Below are 22,524 nucleotides of genomic sequence, written 5' to 3' on the forward strand. Positions count from 1 at the left end.
ACGCACCCTTAGGTTTGCTGAGGCTTCACTGCTCCTGCCAGGCTTGGCTGGGAGCTTTGGGGAGTTTGGAGACCTGGAGATAAAAGTCAGGTGTCTGATCACGAAGAAACAGACAGGCAAATTTGGCTGGGGTCTTCGGAGTACTATTTCCCAGGTGCTGGAAAATGATGATTTCAAATGGGAAATGATGAACGTGAAGAAAACCAGGGCAGTTTTCAGACAAATTGAGTTTGATTTGCACGTATTTGCAGTTTAAAAGGATATGTGATTGCATCTTGGAGGAGATGTTGAAGCTGCAGATAAATTTCAAAGGGAGAGAAAAGTGACTTTGAAAGACCGGGGAATACTTGAGGCCCCACAAAGGAGAAGAACACAGACAGGTGAGCGCAAGGGAAAAAGCCAGGTTCACAGGATGATGTGGTAGGGGTGATGATAAGCAATTCACCCAGCATCTTAGTTTCCCGGCAAATGGCTGTGAGTAGAAACTGTGGTGGGAGGAGACGTAGATGAGGGTTAAGGAGACCAGGGGGCGGGGCAGGTGTCTGGGGAGTGGTCAGGAACCAGCCAGGTGAAAGACAGGAGAACTTGGTGGGCTGCTTGGGTTAACGTAGTCCCTGAGTTCACCCTGCCCTTGGGCTGGTAGCAGAAATGAAGAGTGGGCAGGAATATGCTTGATCATTCATTCATTCAGCACACATTTCCTGAATACCTACTCTATGTCCAAAGCTATGGTAGGAAAGATATGAGGACGAAGAAGCAGACACAACAGTTCTGTCCCCTAAGAGATCACATTCTAGTGTAGATCCGCGCTAACAATTGCCACATGGCACACCTCGTGGTAAAACAGTGGTTCCTGCAGACTCACTACGCGCCTGGCTGCAGCCCCCGGGTGGGCGCTTGTTCCCTCTGCCAGAGAAACAAACATTCCTTATAGTCCTATGGTGCTGTGGCCACCTGACCTATTAGGGCAATGCAGCTGACTGGGGATAAAGAGCACTTACAGAAATAATGGTTATGCCTCTAGGGGAACACTGAGGAGGGCCTTATGCTAGGAAGTCAGGGGGAGACATCTTAAAGAAACGAAGCTTTGGACGGGGCACGGTGGCTCACACCTATAATCCCAGCACTTCGGGAGGCTGAGGTGGGTGAATCACCTGAGGTCAGGAGTTTAAGACCAGCCTGGCCAACATGGTGAAACCCCATCTCTACCAAAAATACAAAAATTAGCCAGGTATGGTGGCAGCCGACTATAATCCCAGCTACTTAGGAGGCTGAGGCAGGAGAATCACTTGAAACAGGGAGGAGGAGGTTGCAGCGAGCCGAGATTGCCCCGCTGCACTCCAGCCTGTGCGACAGAGCAAGACTCCATTAAAAAAAAAGAAAAGAAAAGAAATGAAGCTTGGGATAAGTCTAAAGAGTCAACAGGAGTGTAGCAGCCATGTGGGGGGGAGCGGAGGGTACAGCAGGACAAGGGCATGGAGGTAGGAAGAGGGTGTGCAATGTCTGCAGTTCAGCACAGAAGTGGTGCAGGGGATGCAGTAGCAGGTGGCCAGAGGGGAGCCCATGAAAGAATGAGGAATGGTGTGAGCCGCATAGAGGCTAACCCCAATTGTGGTGGTAAGGAGAATGCTGAGGAATGAATGCAGACTAATTTCAAATCCTGGCTCCATCATCTACTGTGTGCCCTTGGACAGATTCCTTAATCTCTGATTTTCTCATCACTTAAATGAGAATCATAAAAGTTTCATCGGCTCTGGTGAGGATGAAAAACCATGGTATCTATCAGATGATAAGGACTCAATAAAGGGCTATTATCACCATTGCATTTTAGGCGGTCTCAGGTTTGCATTAATGCTCTTTCCTGTGCCTTCTGCCCTTGGCTTGTAAGACTGCTTGAAAACAGACTGTTTCCCCTCCAGCTCTGACCCACCTCCCTGGCTGGAGCCGTGGCAAATTGGGTGCTCCCTGTGTGAGGATGGCAGGGGGTTGCCATGGTGACCTCCCAGCTTGGCTTAGGACTTGAGTATACTGAGCCTTTTTTTCTTTCTTTTCTTTTCTTTTTTTTAAGCCCTAGCTATCCCAGCTATTCTAAATATTTACTGTGAGGCGATTATTACATATCTGAAAAAGCTGAATAATATTCCCTAGCACATTGCAGAGAAAAATAGAAAACAATCCAAATATCTGGCAACAAAGAACTGGCTGGGTAACTTACGGCACATCCATGCAAAACTGCACCGTGGGGCTGTTAAAGATGTACAGATCTGTGGTAACTGACAGGAAACGGCATCATGACAAGTTGTTAAATGAAAAACAGCAGGTTACAGAACAGCCTAAATCTCGTAATACCATCTCTATTAAATGATGCTACATTTAACTGCTTTGTATTTATGAACAGAATAAGGTTTAGAAGGCCGTTTGCTGTGGCTCTCTCTAGATGGTAGTGGTGGCTCAGCAAATCTAGGGATTTGCTTTTCTCTTTCTACTTTTCTGTAACAACAGAGTTTGCCCACAATGAACATGGGTATTCTTTTTTCTTTTTCTTTCTTTCTTTTTCTTTTAACCCAATGCTATTAGAAGAAAATAAATGACTGAGTCCTCTAACTCCTCGCCAATCTTAAAGGGATTGTGTCAGCCAGCCCTTGGGTTACGAATGCTGGCATTTGCTGGTACACCCACCCGAGAAGGTCACAGGTGAGCCTTACTCTGTGTGTCCTCATCCTGCCTGCTGGCCCAGGAGCACCACTGGTCTAGTGGCACCCCATCCAGGGCAGCTGGGGACCGAGTCCTAAAGCCTAACAGCTCATGCATTTGGAAAAGCCACCCAATTTCCCTGGCCAAAGGAGTAAAGAGGAGGCTCCCTTTCTCACCCCTATGGGTGAAGGTGGAGGCTGGTGGGAACACTCCCGCTGGGAGCACAGCAGAGGCCATCCGTTAGGAAACCTGTATCAAGCACTCACTGTTTGCCGGCCTCTGTGTTATCCCTGGAGACTCATGGAGATCCAGGCAGACTCTTGGCCTAGTGAACAGAGGGCTCCAGGAAGGACTTGTCTAAATCCTCCTCATTGTTCCTGCAAGGTTCTGTTCTCCTGCCCCATGGTCCACACTTTATGTTCAAACAAGAAAATAGTGCAGTCCCCAGCAGTAGGTCCTGGAAAGCCCCATTCCTTAGCACAGCCTCAAGCCCTCTGCAGTCTCCAGCCCCACTTCTCACCAGCCTTGCCACATGCCCACCCACTTCTCCTCCCCATCCTTAGTGCACCAGGAACCCACCCCCACGTGCTCATTGTGCTTGCTGTTTGCACTGGATAAGACATCTCTTCCTCCATCTTCTCTTCCTGATAACATTCCTCTCCTCCTCCTCCTTCTCCTCCTCCTCCTCCTCCTCCCCTTCTCTCCTCCTTCTCCTTTTCCTTCTCCTTCCTCCTCTTCTTCTCTTCTTCTCTCCTTCTCCTCCTCCTCTTATTCTTCTGATAGTCTCACTCTGTCAGCAAGCCTGGAGTGCAGCGGTGCAAACACAGTTCACTGCAGCCTCCGTCTCCTAGGCTGAAATGATCCTTTCACCACAGCCTTCCCCTCCTGAGTAGCTGGGACCACAGGCACACACCACCAGGCCTGGCTAGTTTTTATTTTATTTTATTTTTTTTTTGAGACTGAGTCTCACTCTGTTGCCCAGGCTGAAGTGCAGTGGTGTGATCTCGGCTCACTGCAACCTCCACCTCTCGGGTTCAAGTGCTTCTCCTGCTTCAGCCTCCCAAGTAGCTGGGATTACAGGTGCCTGCTACTGTGCCCCACTCATTTTTGTGTTTTTAGTAGAGACAGAGTTTCACCATGTTAGCCATGGCTGGCCAGGCTTGTCTCAAACTCCTGACCTCACGTGATCCGCCCACCTTGGCCTCCTGAAGTCCTGGGATTACAGATGTGAGTCACTGCACTGGCCCTGGCTAGTTTTAATTTTTATTTTTTTATTTTTTTATTTTTATTTTTTAGAAATGGGGTCTCACTATGTTACCCAGGCTAGTCTTGAACTCCTGGGCTCAGGTGACCCTCCCACCTTGGCCTCCCAAAGTGCTGGGATGACAGGCATGAGCCACCAGTCTTCTTGACAAAATTCTACCTTTTCGTGTGGCTAAACACAAATGTCACTTGCTCTATAATGCTTTCTAGGGCAAAATTAGCTTCCACTCTTGTGGTCTCCACTGCAAGGGTATCTATCATTGTATCTGTAAACTTCAGTTAGATGCCAGTATCCTGGTTTCCATCAGGTCAAGACAGAGTGAGTCTGTCTTGGTCATGGCTGTGCCCATGTGCCCAGTCCAGGAACACTGCTCAGTGTTCAGTGTTCCGGTTCAGGGAATGAAGGTTTGCTGAGCCACTGAGTGACTTCTGCTGTCCTCTGCACTCTGAACCCTAGAGGCAGGGTCTGGCCCGGTTGACTGGCATCTTCCACCCAGTGGTTTCCATGCTGTGTTCATAAAAACTGCACTTTGGTGCCAAAACTATATATCTGTTTGGTGCAAAGATTTTTTTTTTTTTTTTTTTTTGAGACAGAGTTTCACTCTTGTCACCCAGGCTGGAGTGCAATGGCACAATCTCTAGTCACTGCAACCTCCACCTCCTGAATTCAAGTGATTCTCCGGTCTCAGCTTCCCGAGTAGCTGGGATTACAGGCGCCCACCACCACACCCAGCTAATTTTTGTATTTTTAGTAGAGACAGGATTTCACCATGTTGGCCAGGCTGGTCTTGAACTCCTGACCTCAGGTGATCCACCTGCCTCGGCCCCCCAAAGTGCTGGGATTACAGGCACGAGCCACCACGCCCAGCCAAAAGATATTTATTTTAAAAGTTTAAACATCTGAAATCTCAAAAAAACTAATTTTAAAACAAAATGTTGGAGAAACTGGGAAAATGTGAACATTTGCTCTTTTATGATAATGAAGAACTATCAATTCTTAAGGTACTGTAATAGCACTGTGGTTATGTGTTTAATAAGGCCATTTTCCTTTAGAGACATATGCTGAAGTAATTGCAGATAAAATGATATGATATCTTAGACTGGCTGCAACAGAATCTGGTGGGGATCCAGGGGAATGGGTAAGAGTGTAGATGAAAATCATTAGCCATGAGTTGGTAATTGCTGGAGCCAGGCATGGAAGTTAATCATACTAATCTCTCCATCTCTGCATATGCTTTGAAAAGGAGACAATAACAATGTCAGAAAAAATCCTGAAGTATGAAATATGTCTTTTGAGTCCTACTCAGACGTTGCATGCCTACAGACAAAGCAAAACTCTGTTGCAAGAGTAATTATCACTCTATTCACAGACTTTCGTAACGTGGGATATCAACAAGACAGTCTGAAACTGATACAGGAAGTCTGCATCCGAATCTCCATCTGAACAAGATAAAACCAAAGAACTTAAAGGCAAATCGGAAATGCTTTAGAAACAAAAACTGTGGCTCCTTAGAAATAAAAGACGGCAGTTTCTGAAAAAAAGCCAGAAGGCCTTGTCAGCGGAAAATATTCAAAGATATCACACAAATATATCTTCTCACTAGTCCCCAACTAGGGTAGAGTCAGGAAAAGTTTTTTCTAGAAAATTTTACAGGGAAAAAAACCGTGCTTGTGACATAATGATATTGCCAACATCCTTTGATCTTACATTTCTGCTTTAAAAGGATCACATAGTATCCCTCCTTGAACTTTCCATGACTAAATTTTTAGTTTTTGAGGTGGATAGGTTTTAATGTTTTGGATATTTCATTTTTGCTTATTTTATCTGCTACTTTGGATCAAAATGAGAATGCGTATTTTTCTAAGTCAACCTTTAATGCTATTCTAAAACATTTTTATATTTAAAGTTATTAAATATTTGGGTTTCCTGTTTTACATTTTTTAAATACCTATTTGTAAAATACTGATTTCAGCATTATATGATATGCATATTATTGGCCCTGGTGATCTTACCCCAGCATGGAATAACTATTTCCACACATTGTCAGAGCTGTGAGGGGTTGCTGGGCGCCTCTCTGGAGGGACATCAGAACCACCCAGAAAGTTAAAAAATACTAATGCCCAGGCCCAACCACAGCTCATTTAAATCTGGCTCACCAAGGGTCAGGGGAGGGGAAGTGGGACCCATGTCAGTGACCGTAAAGCTCAGAGTTAGAGACCACTGAGATTCTGGTCCCAGGTAAGAAAAGCAGAGCCCACCTGGAGCCAGTCTGCTGCTGAGGCCTGTGGAGCTAGCACCAGGGCGCCAAACACCAGCCTGGGCTCTTTCTGGCTCTATGCTACCCAGCTAATGGGCCTCCAGGATGAGTACAGCAGTCAGGGTCCTTCCCCAAGGCTGGGAAAGGGTGAAGCCCCGGCCAGGCTGATGGAAGGTGACTCCAGGCCCTGACTGTTGGGTTCCCCTCACCCCAACACGGAATCCTCTGGCTGCTGGGGAAGGTGAGATCCTATCTCCACCCTGCTCTCCAGCTTCTAATCTGATCAGGAACTTGGAGTCTGAGATAAGGCTGCCAGCCTGTGAAAGCCAGCCCAGACAGAAGAGGGAGGGAAGGAGGGTGACCCAGAGAGGGTTTGGGGTGAGGGGGAGTGCCTTCACATGTCCAGGAGCAGCGGGCTGGGAACTGGAGGAGGCCACAAAGCCCCTGAGAGCAGAACCAAGACCCCCAGACAAGGACTTATAGGAGACAGGCTTCAGCTCAATCCACAGAGACAAGGCACTGCTCCCACCCCCACGAGGATGAAGGCTCCATGGGCACTGAGTCCCCGCTCCAAAAATGTCCAGGTTGACTCTAACGTTCTAACCCTGGAAAGTGGTGAGGAACCATTAAAGCTAGGGTGAAGACAGGAGCCTAAAAACCTCTCTGGCAGGAAGTCCCAAGCCCAGCTGTGTATCCAAATAACCTAGGGGCTTGTCAGAACCCAGAGCCGCCAAGGTGGGCCTATCTCAAGCCTTCCAAATCAGAGTCCCTTGGGGTGCTGCCTGGGGCATCCCCCTGTTATCAAGCTCCAGTGGTGAGTCCATGTTTGGCCCAGGGAGGGAACAGCTGCCCTGAGCCGTGCTCGTTCGGGTCACACGGCCTAGAGTCCATGTGGGAGACAAGACCCTCACAACCAAAAGCAAGCAGTACAAGGGGCTGGGGACCCTCAGAGCAGCCTTCCTTATCCATGGCTTCACGTCCTGCAGTCAGCCACCTGCAGTCAACAGTAGTCCAAAAATAGGTATGTATAGTGCAATAGGATATTTTGAGAGAGTGAGAGACCACACTCATATAAGATTTTTTTTTTTTTTTTTTTGAGATGGAGTCTGGCTCTGTCGCCCAGGCTGGAGTGCGGTAGCACGATCTCAGCTCACTGAAACCTCCACCTCCTGGATTCAAGTGACTCTTCTGTCTCAGCCTCCCAAGTAGGTGGGATCACAGGTGCCTGCCACCACACCTGGATAATGTTTGTGTTTTTAGTAGAGATGGGGTTTCACCATATTGGTCAGGCTGGTCTTGAACTCCTGACCTCAGGTGATTCACCCACCTCAGCGGCCCAAAGTGCTGGGATTACAGGTGTGAGCCACCGCATCTGGCATCATATAACTTTTTTTTTTGAGATAGAGTTTTGCTCTTGTTGCTCAGGCTGGAGTTTAATGGCGCAATCTCAGCTCACCACAACCTCCATCTCCCAGATTCAAGCGATTCTCCTGCCTCAGCCTCCCAAGTAGCTGGGATTGTGGACGCCCACTACCACATCCGGCTAATTTTTTTTATTTTTAGTAGAGACGAGGTTTCACCACATTGGCCAGGCTGGTCACAAACTCCCGACCTCAGGTGATCCACCCGCCTTGGCCTCCCAAATAACTTTTATTATAATATATTGTAATAATTGTTCTGTTTTATTATTACTGTTAATCTCTTACTAATTTATAACTTACTCTTTACCGTTGGTATGTATATATAGGAAAAACATCCTATATACCAAGTTTGGTACTATCCGTGGTTTCAGGCATCCACTGGGTCTTGAACCATCTCCCTTGCAGATAGGAGCATCACTGTGCTAGCGGGACAAGGTGAAAAGCAGGTGCCCCAAGGGGAAGGAGGCAGAATGGATGATGGAGGTGAGTTTAAATTCAATCCACATCTCCTCAGGGAGCACGTGCTCAGTGCTGGGGTCCCAGCTGGGCAGAGTGTCAGACATTTTGGCTGCCCTCAAAGAGAACCCCATCTTTCTGAGGAGACAGACATACTCAGTGCGACCACAAGCAGGCAACAGGAGACAGGGAGAGAGACATCTCCAAGGGACCACCTGCCTCTTGGACACATCCACCTGGGTGTTAAACAGGTGTCTCAAATATGATACGGCTGCAGTTTGGGTCATTGTCTGACACCGAATCCTGGCTTCTGCTTCCTACAAGCTGCCCCCTCTGCTTCGAGAAGCACATTCCTTGCCCGCCTAGACAATCCCACCTCACCCTGTCTCAGCCCGAGCCTCACTTCATTAGCCTCCAGGGCTCCTTCTCTCCTCTCAGCCCCTGCCGCAGCTCGGGCTGCCCAGGTGCTCCCAGAGCACACTGATGCCCCTCTGGCTGGCAGGGCTCCTGCCTTGCTCTCTGCTGAGTCCTCGGAACTAACCAGAGCCTGACGCAGGGAATAGTACTCAGAAAAGATCTGCCTGGTGGCTGGGAGACGTTTAGAGGAGAAACCCTGAGCAAGGATGCCGGGTGCAGCCGGGGCAGACTCCTGGAGGAGGCGGTGCTTGAGGCGGATCCCAAAGAGGCTGCAGACTTGTTTTAGCAGAGGAGGGAACGGTGTCCCCAGGGACAGCAGAAGTGCAAGGCGGGGAGGCAGGTGGGCAGACGGTGAGCAGGGAGGCCTGGTGGTGCTGAGCTTGGAGAGGCAAGAGGTGGGAGCACAGCATGGGGAGAAGGGACAAGGAGGGTGGGCACGCGGGGAAGGCCAAGACATAGCACCCTGGATGCGTTCCAACGCCAGGCCAGCGAGGGACCGTCCAGGGAGCCGCTGCACCTCCCCAGATGATTGCATTCATGGGAAGCTTTCCCAGCAATCATTAACTCTGAGTCTCACCTGCTGGGACTGGGGGGCGTTATTAACCTGCAAAGCTGTAGGTGAGCCATTTTACGTAATCATTACCCAAAGAACACGCCTCACAGGTGAGGAGAAAATGGCCAGGGCAGCCAAGAAGCCAGGGAGGTGTGAGCTGGCAGAAGAAAGAAGGCTGCATGGATGTGGATGGGGGTGGAGCAGCATGGGCTGGAGGGCACTGGGGGTCAGAGAAGGACTCAGGGCCCAGATGGAAAAGGGCATGACTTGCAAGTGGCCCCACAGCCAATGGAGAGCTTAGATGAGGGTGGGGGAGCCCAGGCAGATGTACAACCACTCTCCCTAATGTGTGTGTCATTTGGGCTTTGAGTCCTGAAGACTCTCTGGGCCTCACTTTCCTCCTTTGTGAAATGGAGATGATGAGCTTTGATTTGAAAAACACCACTACTGAGCACTCAATCTATTCTAAATCCCGTATGGGCTGGGCGTGGTGGCTCACGCATGTAATCCCAGCACTTTGGGAGGTTGAAGCAGGTGGATCTCAACACGGCAAAACCCCGTCTCTACTAAAAATACAAAAATTAGCCAAGCCTGGTGACACGCACCTATAGTCCCAGCTACTCGGGAGACTGAGGCAGGAGAATTGCTTGAATTCAGGAGGTGAAGGTTGCAGTGAGCCGAGATCCCACCACTGCACTCCAGCCTGGGAGACAAAGCAAGACTCCATCTCAAAAAAAAAAATTAAAACCCCCTTAGGGCATTTTATACCCCATTTAATTTTCACAGCATCTCTTCAGATGAGCACTTTTATAATCCTCAGAGCAACTCCCTCTCTGGGGTGTTTCAAGTATTAGTAAGTGTCCCATGTGTAAGTCCTGGATCCACAGCACGGTCTCAAAAAGAGCAACTGTCGGCTGGGCATGGAATGGAGAATGACTGGAACCCAGGAGGTGGAGGTTGCAGTTAGCCAAGATCATGCCATTGAACTCCAACCTGGCAATAAAGGGAGACTCTGTCTGAAAATAAATAAATAACTACAAACCTGTGAAGAATGAGAGTAACAGTTCATCTAAATCAGCCTGCAAGCACATGCAACCAGAGCTCAGAAGGTGTAAATAGTAAGCCCTCCACCTTCCCGGGGCCTTCACTGCCGAGGACCACTGCTGAGACTCCAGGCTGTCTTTGAGTGCCTGACCCAAGGTCTGCTCAGAGCCCAAGGCGAAGGAAGTGGCATGGAATTGGCAAGTGTGTGAGAGCGTGGGGGCGGAGAGGAAGATTCTTACCACAGTTGTCCCTAAACCCAGGTAGTCCCCGTCCCTAGAGCTCCAACTGCCATTGCTTGTTGTGGGAAAGGATTCACATTGCCCAGGGAGAAAAAGCAGGGCCTCTACATGAAAAGTGAGAAGAAAAGAAATGGTTTCTGTGGTTTAGACACCTCTCCCAAACATGCGTCCCTCGGCATGGGTAAGTGTGAGTCAAGGTGAAGCACACTTGGAGATAGCTCCTTGTATTTCTTGGCACAGGAATACCACACAGGGCTGGCTGGGGAAGAAGGTGGAAAAGTGGTCGCCTCTGCACTGAGTCAGGGGCCAGCTCCTACGCCCTGAGACTGGAGATTTCACCATTCGAGACCTATTTCCTTGAGTCTACAAGGATGCTTGTGTGGGAAGTAGAAAAGTTCCTTTTTAAAGTTTCCATTCTTAAAGAATGAGTGTGCTTGTATGGACTGGAAAGCAGATCCAAGATGGCCAAATAGGAACAGCTCTGGAACGCAGCTCCCAGCAAGAACAACACAGAGGGTGAGTGGTCACTACATTTCCAAACGAGTTATTGCTACCCACAGACCAGGAGATTCCTGGGATGAAAAGTGCCACGAGTTTTCAGCACGGCTGTTTCAGCTGGCACAGCGGGTCTCCACACAAAAACTCACACAAATCTGGGCAGCCGTTTCATATGGAACCAAAAGAGAGCCCGCATGGCCAAGACAATTCTAAGCAAACAGAAAAAAGCTGGAGGCATCACACTATCTGACTTCAAACTATACTACAAGTCTACAGTAATCAAAATAGCATGGTACTGGTACCAAAACAGAGATATAGACCAATGGAACGGAATAGAGGCCTCAGAGGCAATGCCACACATCTACAGCCGTCTTATCTTTGACAAACCTGACAAAAACAAGCAATGGGGAAAGGATTCCCTGTTTAATAAATGGTGTTGGGAAAACTGGCTCGCCATGTGCAGAAAGCAGAAACTGGACCCCTTCCTAACACCTTACACTAAAATTAACTCCAGATGGATTAAAGATTTAAACATAAGACCTAACACCATAAAAACCCTAGAAGAAAACCGAAACAAAACCATTCAGGACATAGGCGTAGGCATGGACTTCATGACTAAAACACCAAAAGCATTGGCAACAAAAGCCAAAATAGACAAATGGGACCTAATTAAACTCCAGAGCTTCTGTACAGCCAAAGAAACAATCGTTAGAGTGAAATGGCAACTGACAGAATGGGAAGAAATTTTTGCAATCTACCCATCTGACAAAGGGCTGATATCCAGAATCTACAAAGAATTAAAACAGATTTACAAGAAGAAAACAAACCCATTCAAAAGTGGGCAAAGGATATGAACAGATACTTTTCAAAAGACATATATGAGGTCAACAAACATATGAAAAAATGCTCATCATCACTGGTCATCAGAGAAATGCAAATCAAAACTACATTGAGATACCATCTCACACCAGTTAGAAGGGTGATCATTAAAAAATCTGGAGACAACAGATGCTGGAGAGGATGTGGAGAAACAGGAACGCTTTTACACTGTTGGTGGGAGCGTAAATTAGTTCAACCATTGTGGAAGACAGTGTGGTGATTCCTCAAGGAACTAGAAATAGAAATTCCATTTGACCCAGCAATCCCATTACTGGGTATATATCCAAAGGATTATAAATCATTCTGTTATAAAGACGCATGCACAAGTATGTTCATTGTGGCACTGTTTACAATAGCAAAGACCTGGAACCAACCCAAATGCCCATTAATGATAGACTGGACAAAGAAAATGTGGCACATATACACCATAGAATACTATGCAGCCATAAAAAATGTTGAGTTTGTGTCCTTTGTAGGGACATGGATGAATCTGGAAACCATCATTTTTAGCAAACTGACACAAGAACAGAAAATCAAACACCACATGTTCTCACTCATAGGTGGTTGTTGAACAATGAGAACACATGGACACAGGGAGGGGAACATCACACACTGGGATCAGTTGAGGGGGCTAAGGGAGGGACAGCAGGGGGTAGGGAGGTTGGGGAGGGATACCATGGGGAGAAATGCCAGATATAGTTGACGGGGGGATGGAGGCAGCAAACCACACTGCCATGTATGTACCTATGCAACAATCCTGCATGTTCTGCACATGTACCCCAGAACCTAAAGTGCAATAAAATACATATTTTTTTTAAAAAAAGAATAAGTGTGCTAATAACTCCTTGTTAAGCACGATCCTATGTAGCTATTAGACATGTCATGCTTACAAGCACATTGTACACTCTATGTCCTTGTCCTTTAACCAAGATATCTTTGCTGGACATGCTCACAGGCATGTCCCAGCTCTCCATTGCTTTTACCTGTTTAGAAAAGTTTTAAGTTGTTAGCCAATCTGGTTTTGGTTTAGATTGTGAGGTCTGGCTTCAGCCAATGGAGATCAGACACAGCAGTAAGGATGACCCCAAATGCGTAGGGGATAAATGTGTGTGTTTTCCTTTGTTCATTGTACTCTCCTGGCAAGATGGCTAGCGAGGGTCCCCTTCCTGCAGCCCAGGAGGTAGAAATTGTGTTGCTGAAAGATCCTTTGTCTCAGTGCTAATTTTTCCTTGCGGCACTGAGCATCTATTTCTAATACTTGAAAACATGAAGACATGCTAATGCCTTGGGGAGAGGGATGTGTTTCGGGGATTCGCTGGAATTATTAGAGCAAACTTTTCTTTTCTCTTGTTATTTACACAAAGACCCAGATCTTCCTCCCTGAAGAAAGTGAATTCATTTCCTCAATAATTGTCAACAATTGATGCTGCAGGGGACACATCAGAGCAGGAGGGGAGGAAGGGCAGGGAGCGCCATCACAGTCGTGTTAAGGTCCATCATAAACAGTCTGTGGGGAAGACGCCTCTGGGCAAGGAGTCCTAAGACCTGGTTCAAGTCTGACCTGAACTGTGCCCTGGGAAGCCCAAGGATTCTGCACAAGCTGCACACCCTTCCGTTTCCTCATCCCAGGCCGAGAAAATGGAGATGACAATTCCTTCTGTGCTCCTCCAGTGGCCCCTAAGATCACATTTGGTAGAGTGCGCAGCACCAATAGGCGCCCAGACAGCGATGCTGAAGGCACAGCCTGGCACAGCCCAGGTGCAGCTCAGGCACAGCCCAGGCACGTGAAACCCTTCGGCTCCCCCAGAGCAGGAGTCGTCTAACCCCCCTGAGACCCCGCGCAGCCTCTGTTCAGGCCTGCAGGACACTGGAACAAAGCCGTCTTTCATAGCACCAGACCCATCTTATCAGGAGAGCTGTTTTTCCTTTGAAAGTCAAATCTGAGGCCGTGGGACAATGCGGGGTGTTCCCAGCACAGCAGGCCTGGTGGAGGCCCAGCCAGAGGCAGTGCCCCTTCTCTTCCCCAGCAGGCGGCCCGCCCAGCCTCCAAGAGCAGGGCTGGAATTCACCTCCTCAGCCTCCTCTGTCCTTTTCAGGCCCTTAAGGTAATCCTGAGAGTGAGAGGCAAAGGCTTTATCATCCGTGGGAGGGGATGGTCCAGATACCTAAAGGCAAAAATGCTGCATCCAGAAGAGAAGCCAGGTAGGAATCCAAGGCCCAGAGACGTCGGGGGTCTGCTCAGCACCACACAGCGAGCTGACCACAGGGTAAGTCCAGAGGCCATGGTCTTGTTAAACTATACCCAGAAGTAACGTGCCAGCAGCTGGGCATCTGGGACTGCCTCTTCACAAAGGTGAAGATTAAACCAAACCAGACCAGGAGGGAGAGGAGGGCGGAGGGCGACTGGGCCAGTCACTTTCCCTTCCTGTTCGGTTAAGCTTCTGCTGAAACCAAAGGTTTCGTCCTCCACTTAAAATTTGTAAAAAAAAAAAAAAAAAAAAAAAAAAAAAAAAAAAGATTAGTCAGCTTCTAGAGGGGATGTGTACCAAAAACTTCCAAGAAATGAACTATTGACATCCCGTATTTCAGAAATAGAAGTACTCCCCACCCACTCCCTATCACCCCCTTTCAGCAAGCCAGGTTCCAGGCAGGAGGCATTAGTGAGCCTGACCTGGGAGAAAGGTTGTTCCCTGCCATGGAGGTGCTTGGGGAGGCGGCTACGAAGGAACTTCAGTCCCTCACAAAATGCAAGGTCCTGCCCGGCGCGGTGGCTCACACCGGTCATCCTAGCCCTTTGGGAGGCTAAGGCAGGTAGATCATGAGGTCAGAAGCTCGAGACCAGCCTGGCCAACATGGTGAAACCCCATCTCTACCAAAACATACAAAATTAGCCAGGCATGGTGGCGCATGCCTGTAATCCCGGCTACTCAGGAGGCTGAAGCAGGAGAACTGCTTGAACTTGGGAGGCGGAGGTTGTGGTGAGCTGAGATTGCGCCACTGCACTCCAGCCTGGGCAATAAGAGCAAAAAAAATAAATAAAAGAAAGGAAGGCAAGGTCCCTGGGTCCACCTGCTCCCCACACGCTGCCCATCCAGCTTGCAGCCCCCCAGGACTCCCCAGCTGGCAGAGAGGGGGACGAAATTCACAGACCTCCACCCTCACTGTTGGCAGGAACTCCATTGCCTCCTGTCCCTTTCCTTCTTAGGTGGTTCACCTGCTCACCTATCACCCCCGCACCCAGCCCAGGGTGACCCGTCACCATCCACCAGCTACCTTGACGGGCTGCGGCTCAACCTTCCCTCAGGGACACCTGGCTCTGCAGGGGCTGGAAATGGGGTCTCCTCGGTGGGCTTCCTTTTCTCCTCGTTCCCCTTTCCTACCTTTTCCAGATGTACTGTCTGCTCAAGCTCTTCCGCTTTCAAGAAATCTTCTCTGCCAACCACAGCCCATCTGGGTTCCCTTTATTTATTTATTTATTTGGTGGTGGTTGTTGCTGTTTTTGAGACAGAGTCTCACTCTGCTGCCCAGGCTGGAGGGCAGTGGTGCAATCACAGCTCACTGCAGCCTCAACTCCCTGGGCTCCAGTGATCCACCCACCTCAGCCCCCTGAGTAGCTGGAACTATAGGCACACACCACCATTCCCAGCTAATTAAAAAAAAAAAAAAATTTTTTTTTAAATGGGGGTCTCACCGTGTTGCCCAGGCTGGTCTCAAACGCCTGGGCTCAAGGGATCCTGCCTCCTTGGCCCCTCAAAGTGTTAGGATTACAGGCGTGAGATACTATGCCTGGCTGGGTTCTCTTATTCTCTGCATTGACAACAGGAAGTACAGGGAGTCATGACAGTGTCTTGTGTGTGTGTGTGTGTGTGTGTGTGTGTGTGTGTGTGTGAGACACAGAGTCTCACTCTGTCACCCAGGCTGGAGTGCAGTGGCATGATCTTGGTTTACGGCAACTTCCATCTCCCAGATTCAAGCAATTCTCTTGCCTCAGCCTCCTGAGTAGCTGGGATTACAGGCGTCACCACGCCTGGCTAATTTTTGTGTTTTTGGTAGAGATAGGGTTTCACCATGTTGGACAGGCTGGTCTCGATCTCCTGACCATGTGATCCACCCTCCTCAGCTTCCCAAAGTGCTAGGATTACAAGCATGAGCCACCACATCCGGTCTCATGACAGCATCTTTACTGGGGAGGTAAAACACGCACAACAAAGGTTTAAGATCCGTGGCGCCTGGCCCAGTTCAGGGTTCATGAGAACTAGGCAAGCACTTGCTGAATGTGAGATGACTTCCCCACAAATTCCACACTCAAAAGGATAAATAACTGTTTAAGCAACAATAAAAGAGAAATCACGAGATAGCATGAGCCATCGCCAAATAGGTGCATGCATTTGTGAGCTTCCCGTGGATTTATTGATTTATAGCACATAGGACCGTGACCCAGGCCAGCATTAATAGAACAGGCAAATCCCCATCCCTCAAAAAGAGTCTGTGTGATTTGAGGCAGCGTGGAACAGGGCCTCAAGCTCCAGCACAGCAACACCACCACCCATCATCCAACCATTATGGCTCCAGTCTTTGTGCTTTAAAGACCTTTTGATCTGGCCAGGCTCATATCTATAATCCCAGCACTTTGGGAGACTGAGAAGGGAGAATCACAAGGTCAGGAGTTTGAGACCAGCCTGGCCACTGTGGTGAAACCCCATCTTTACTAAAAATACAAACATTAGCCAGTTGCGGTGGTACTCACCTGTAGTCCCAGCTACTCGGGGGACTGAGGCAGAAGAATCACTTGAACCCAGGAGTCGGAGGTTGCAGTGAGCCAAGATCACGCCTCTGAACTCCAGCCTGGGTGACAGAGTGAGACTCTGTCTCAAAAAAAAACCAAAAAAACAAAAAAAAAACCTTTTTGGTCTTCAAGTTTTCTTTCAAGTCAAAAATGCCCCTGGAAAGTCAGAAGCAATTGTCAGGTATGGACAGCTGATCCTGGGGGAGGGAGGCACTGGGCAAGAGAAGCAGGTTTTCATGGGGAGGAAGCAGGCATCCAGAGGGCTGAGGCTCACTTCAGCTAGGAGGGAAGTTCCCTTGCTGCTGTAACAAACAGAAGAGAGAGAAGAGAGTGCCAGGGTTGAGGGGCAAAGTCAGATGGTTGAGCTCAGCCAGGAATGGGGTTTTGTTAATGTGGTAACCAAAAGGTAGCACAGTAGGGGGTTTGTCAGGTTGGACTCAGTGCAGGGTTGGAGCGCACATCTAGGGCCTTCATCATAAGCAGCTTCAAGCCCCACCCTGAGCCCCCAGAGGGAGTTACTACAAAATCAAATCATTCTTGGAAAGAAAAATCCTGTTTGCAGAAAGCATCTGCAGGCTGCAGCCTACCTCTTGGACTCTATCGCCCCTGCCTCCTCTATCCACCATCAGACTAACCTCCTCATGGTAGATTTTCCTCCAGCCTCCTTCAGGTCTGATTGCTGTCCTCCCTGACCTCCAAACACATACACACTCCTCTGCGCCCCCCAGTCTGCTCTTGCCATTTCCACTACAAGGCATCTCCTCATCTCCATTCTTCGGGACCCATATCCCCAGCCCACCTCCTCCAAGAAGTCTTCCTGGAGAGCTTGCTCATTTAACCCCTCATGCTGTGGTAGCTCTGGAGCCTCACTGGACCTGCAGTTTACTGACCCTTACATTCTATTCCTGTTTGAGGGTCTTTTGTGGTCTCAATTGTACCTTCGGGATTGTCATTGATGGAAGCAACTGAGTAATAAAAGAGAGAGGCAATGCTGCTGAAGGAAGAATGTATCACCTACATTTCCCAAGAGGATGGGGCACAGCAAAGCTGGGGTGTGGCCACAGGGGAATCAGCAGGCTTCAGTCAGTGAGCAGGAGGCCTCGGTCAGATCATTTACTGGGTTTCCACGGGAAAAGCACAGCAGGGCAGGTTGAGCAGGTTAGGAATAGCTAGTTTAAATAACCCTTATGAGCACTGGGGCCTAGAGGCTGTTCCAAGTTGTTTGGTACCTGGAACCAGACGACTAAGGGCAGGGAACGATTGGCAGGGTGCATCAGACTTAGATAAGGAAGTGATTCAGGGCATGGATTTTACATTGCAGGGGGCACGGAGACTACTTGGGCTGATTGTTTGGCCCTGGGACTAGCAAACGCCACACAGGCAAACACAAAATCTAAGCAAACGACGTCAGAACACCCATCCACTCACTTCCTGTCTCACTCGGGTTCCAGGGTTCATCGCTCCAGTCACGCCCTTGCTAAATCGGCGAGCCCTCTCACCCCTCTAACTTTTGATATCTCGTGAAAACACAGCCCCTTCCGTAGATGAACTCATGATCTCCTTCACTCTTTCAATGAGTAGCCACCCAGTTCCTGGCACACAGCTCGCTCTTCCTTCCCTTCCACCTGTCATGACAGTGACGTAGCTCCCTTCCTGCCTAAAGACAAGCCCTGGTCCATTCTGGAACTCACCTCAATGCTTCCTCAGGGACCTCCATGTCTGAGATCCCCTTTCTCTAATGAATCTCTTCCATCGACATTCATAATTCTTAAAAAAAAAACAGCAGTAACAGAAAAAAAAAAAAAGAAAAAAGAAAAAAAACATTGACCAAATGGGGAAGGAAAAACACATAAAGTATATTCCAGACAAGACTAGTTTCCCCAGTACATCAAGACTTCCTCTGATTCCTCTAATAAGAAAAAGATCAACAACTTCGAAGAAAATGGATAAAACACACGAAGAGACAGTTCACAGAAAAGGCAATTCAAATGACTTTTATATCTGTGATCATGTATTCTACCTTATTCAAAAATGCAGTTTAAAACTTTATCAAGAATCTTTTTTTGTCTTCCAGATCGGCAGATACCGGTGTGTCTGGTAGCACTCTCTCTTGGAGGCTGTGGAAATGAGCATCTTATCTGCTGCTGGTAGGCGGGTACGTTCTTACGGACTCCCTGGAAAGCACATTGCTCGTATCTTTTCAAATACAAACACACATAACCCTGACCCACCAATTCCACATCTAGGACTTTATCCTACCTATAGTCACCTATATTTCCAAAATGACTGAGGACCAAGGGGCTTCTGTGGGAGATCATTTGTGGTGGCAAAAGGCTTAAAACCCTCTCCGTGTCCAAAAAAAAAAACAGATTAAATAAGTTCTGTGACATCCATATACAGTCATAAAGCATTTAGTTTCCTCCCAGGTTCAGGCAATTCTTCCACCTCAGCCTCCCAAGTAGCTGGGATTACAGGTGCCTACCATGATGCCTGGCTAATTTTTGTATTTTTGTAGAGAGCGGGTTTCACCACGTTGGCCAGGCTGGTCTCGAACTCCTGACCTCAGGTGATCTGCTGCCTCAGCCTTGCAAAGTGCTGGGATTACAGGTGCGCACCACCTCACCTGGCCAAGAAGCAGCTTTCTATGTACTGATACGAGAAAGCCTTACAGTAGATAGCTAAGTGGAAAATTAAGACTCAGGGGCAGAGTGCATGCATGCACCACCATCTGGGGAAAAGAATCTGTATGTCTTTCCTAACACGTGCGTGGGACTGCTAATGTTGCCTCCAAGGAGGGAGGGAACCAGGAGATCAGGGGAGATGGGTGGTGAAAACTCTTCCTAGTGAGATCCTTAACCCACTTCTCTTTCTGGCTTTTTCACTCTCTCCTCACCTCTGCCAACACATTTTTGGAAAAACTGTCTGCCAGCTGCCTCTCTTCCCACCTGCTGCCCATTCCTCAACCATCTCAGTCTGGTTTCTCCCCGTAGCACTTCTGAAAGCCCAGCCACTTCTCATTCCTCACCTCACTGGCTCGTGCTCTGCAGTGGGCCATGCCTTGCGGCTGGAGCCCTCTTCCACGGGCCTCCACAGCCCCGTTCTCCCTGGGGTTCTCCACTCTCTCTCGGAACGTGCTCTCCATCTCTAAATGTTGGCGCTCCTGCTGCTCCCTGCCAGGCCCTGCTCTCCACGCTCCCCTTCTCAGTCCTCAGGCTCACCTGGGCCTGTCCCATCCACGCAGGGCTTCTCTTATCACCTGTACGCATATAGCTTCCAACTGTGTATCTCCAACCAGATCTCTCTTCCGAGCTCAGGACTCCACCTGCTGTCTCCCAGGTATCTCCAACCCAACACGCTCCAAATGTAATTCACCAGCTTCTAGTCGATTTCATTCTCTGCACCTGGAGGATTTCCTTAGCACTCTCAAATCCAAAGCGTTTCAGTCATCAGAACCTAGAGTGTTCCCTCTTGAAAATCCCTAGGATCTGACCCTTCTCTCACTGCTCGCCTAATCCAAGCCTTCCCCACTCATTCAGTGAGGAAGTGACACCAGGTTCCTCACTGCTGCCTCCAGGCTCTCTCCCGCCTCAGGGCCTCTGCACCTGCTGGAACTTGTGCCTTGATTACTCTCCACTCTCCACTCCTGCTGCACCCTGATTAATTCCTATCTATCTTCTGGAACTCAGATTAACATAACTATCTCAAAGAAACCTTTTTTGATGCCTAGACCAATGGATTTCACCCGGTGTGGTTTTGCCCCCCAGTAGACATCTGGCAATGTTTGGAGACATGTTTGGTTGTCACAAACAGGGAGTGGGTGTTGTGGCTACTGGCATCTGTTGCATCACAGCCAGGGATGCTGGTAAACATCCTCCAGCGTACAGGACAGTCCCACATGACAGAGAATTATCTGGCCCAAATGTCAGCAGGGCGAAGGTGACAAATCCTGCCCTAGCCTGTCATGTCCCCACGCCACATTTCCATAACACACTCCATTTCTCCTGCACACCTGCTATCACCATGCAGTCTTTAGCTGTGCAAAGGTATTGGCCAGGTTCCACGCTCTGAGCTTGATGGGTTGAATACATAAATTAACGTCACTGAGTCATGTTGACTTCTGGATCTCCACCCACAGTGTCCAACCCAAGCATACATCCTCGAGCTTGTCTGAGAGAATGTGTGGACTGATATGACATGCCCGGGGCAGGGATTGAGCCACACCGAGCAGAGGCCACCCCATGCCCTGGCCTCCAGCTCTGCAGGGCCCTTCAGGTCACCTGATGGCAGTCCTTGCCTTGGCCCTTGACCGGCTTCTCACCCCGTCCTCGGCACCCCGCTCTGCACTGCCTTTGCACACTCGTCAATTCTTCGCCTCTCAGTTCATCTCCCTGTGGTTCTGTGGGCCCTTAAAAGCCCCCAGGCCTAAATCCGTGTCCTCCTCACCTTGTCAAACCAGCTGCTCCGCCAGTGAGCTTACCCAGGTGGCTGCGCCTCCATCAACCCAGCCAACAACCCAGAATTCTGGGCACCCTTGTGCAGCAAAGCACCCCTCAGACCTGCTCCCTCCACCTCCCCACCGAAAGCTGCAGGGTCCCCCCAGCTTTTTCCTACTTGGTCTTCTTGCCTCAAGCCTCTTTCTCTCTCAGTCGACCTGGGACATTCCTCCCAACTGTCCTCCTACGATGACCATCGGCCTGTCTCACTTTCTGATGAAAACTCCCCGGACGTTTCTCACTGTCCACAGGGCAGAGCCCAAGTTCTCCAGCCTCGGGTGGGGGCGGATGAAGGGTGCAAGACCTTCCATATTCTCCCCAGCCCCTCCCACCCTCCATGTCCTCATCTCCCGCCCCAGGTACCAACACCTTGGTGCCCGTTTCCTCAGGCAGCTTGGGCTTTTCCCTTCCCTCCTCTTCCCTCCCCTTCCCTCTGAGGTGCCCAGAGATCCCACGCTCATCCTTAAAACCTAGTTCAAACACCTCTTTCTCAGTACTTCAGCAGTTCTCAAAAACTTAAACGTAGAATCACCATATGATCCAGATACTCCACTTCTGGGCATGCATCCAAAGGACGTGAGTGCAGGGATGCAAACAGATATTTGCATGTTCATAGCAACATTATTCACAGCAGACAAGAGGCAAAGGAACCGAAGTGTCGGTAACAAATGATAAACAAAATGTGGTATATGCTGGGAGGCGGAGGGTGCAACCAGCCAAGATTGCACCATTGCACTCCAGCCTGAGTGACACAGCGAGACTCTCTCTCTCAAAAAGAAAAAAGAAAAAGCTGTGTACATATAATGGAATATTATGCAGCCTTAAAAAGGAAGGAAATTCTGTCACATGCCACAACATGGATGAACCTTGAAGACACTGTACTAAGTGAAATTAGCCGGTCACAAGAAAGCGAGTGCAGCAGGACTCCACGTGCAGGAGGTATCTAGAGTTCATACAAAGACAGAAAGAAGAATGGTGGTTACCAGCGTCAGGGGGAGGAAACAGGAAATTAGCGTTTATTGGGTTCAGAGTTTCAATTGGGAGATGACAAAAAGGTGTGCAGATGGTGGGGGTGACAGCTGCATACCAACGGGAACACACTTAATGACGGTGGATTTCGAGCTTTAAAGATGATTAAATGGTAAATCTTATGTTTTGTATGTTTTACCACAATAACAAAAAGGCAGTAACAAAATAACAAAACAAAAAATCCACATCTTCCTCTCAGGAAGCTCCCTGACCGTTCCCGCCACCTCCCCAAACACGTGCGTCGCCCCTGCCGCCCACCCCCACTCCCCACGACAGCTGGGGGAAGCTGCCCACACCCTGCTCCCTGCATTCCATGCACATTCCCAGTGGCCTGCAGGGATGGCCTCACGTCTGTCTGCCCTCCCAGATGGAGGGGTTCTGCAGGCAGGCACTCTGTCTCCTTCCCCTCTCCTGCCCCACATCCAGCCCACGTCCGGAGCAGAGTTTCTTCAATGAAGGAATGAATCCCCCAAAGCAATAATTCTGGGTAAGTA

At 49.0% G+C, this 22,524-nt stretch overlaps 1 protein-coding gene and 1 non-coding gene across 6 annotated transcripts in view; one reads left to right on the forward strand and one right to left on the reverse strand.

The window, feature by feature from the left end:
- The window catches only part of PAQR5 (progestin and adipoQ receptor family member 5), an 81,395-nt gene that overhangs the window by 52,031 nt on the left and 6,840 nt on the right, over window positions 1–22,524 (reverse strand). The window contains exon 1 of one of the 5 annotated variants that reach the window (XM_039469247.2): window positions 7–22,269. The exons of the other annotated variants lie outside the window; for them this stretch is intronic. The gene's annotated coding sequence lies outside the window, so the exon portion shown is untranslated. Of the gene's footprint in view, window positions 1–6; window positions 22,270–22,524 lie in introns of those variants that run through there. 5 annotated transcript variants of the gene reach the window in all.
- LOC120364178 (small nucleolar RNA SNORA77) lies at window positions 856–994 on the forward strand. The gene has a single exon (XR_005579520.2). It is a non-coding gene; the product is annotated as a small nucleolar RNA SNORA77 (small nucleolar RNA).

Source organism: Saimiri boliviensis, chromosome 2 (genome assembly GCF_048565385.1).
Source record: "Saimiri boliviensis isolate mSaiBol1 chromosome 2, mSaiBol1.pri, whole genome shotgun sequence".
Taxonomy (NCBI): Eukaryota; Metazoa; Chordata; class Mammalia; order Primates; family Cebidae; genus Saimiri; species Saimiri boliviensis.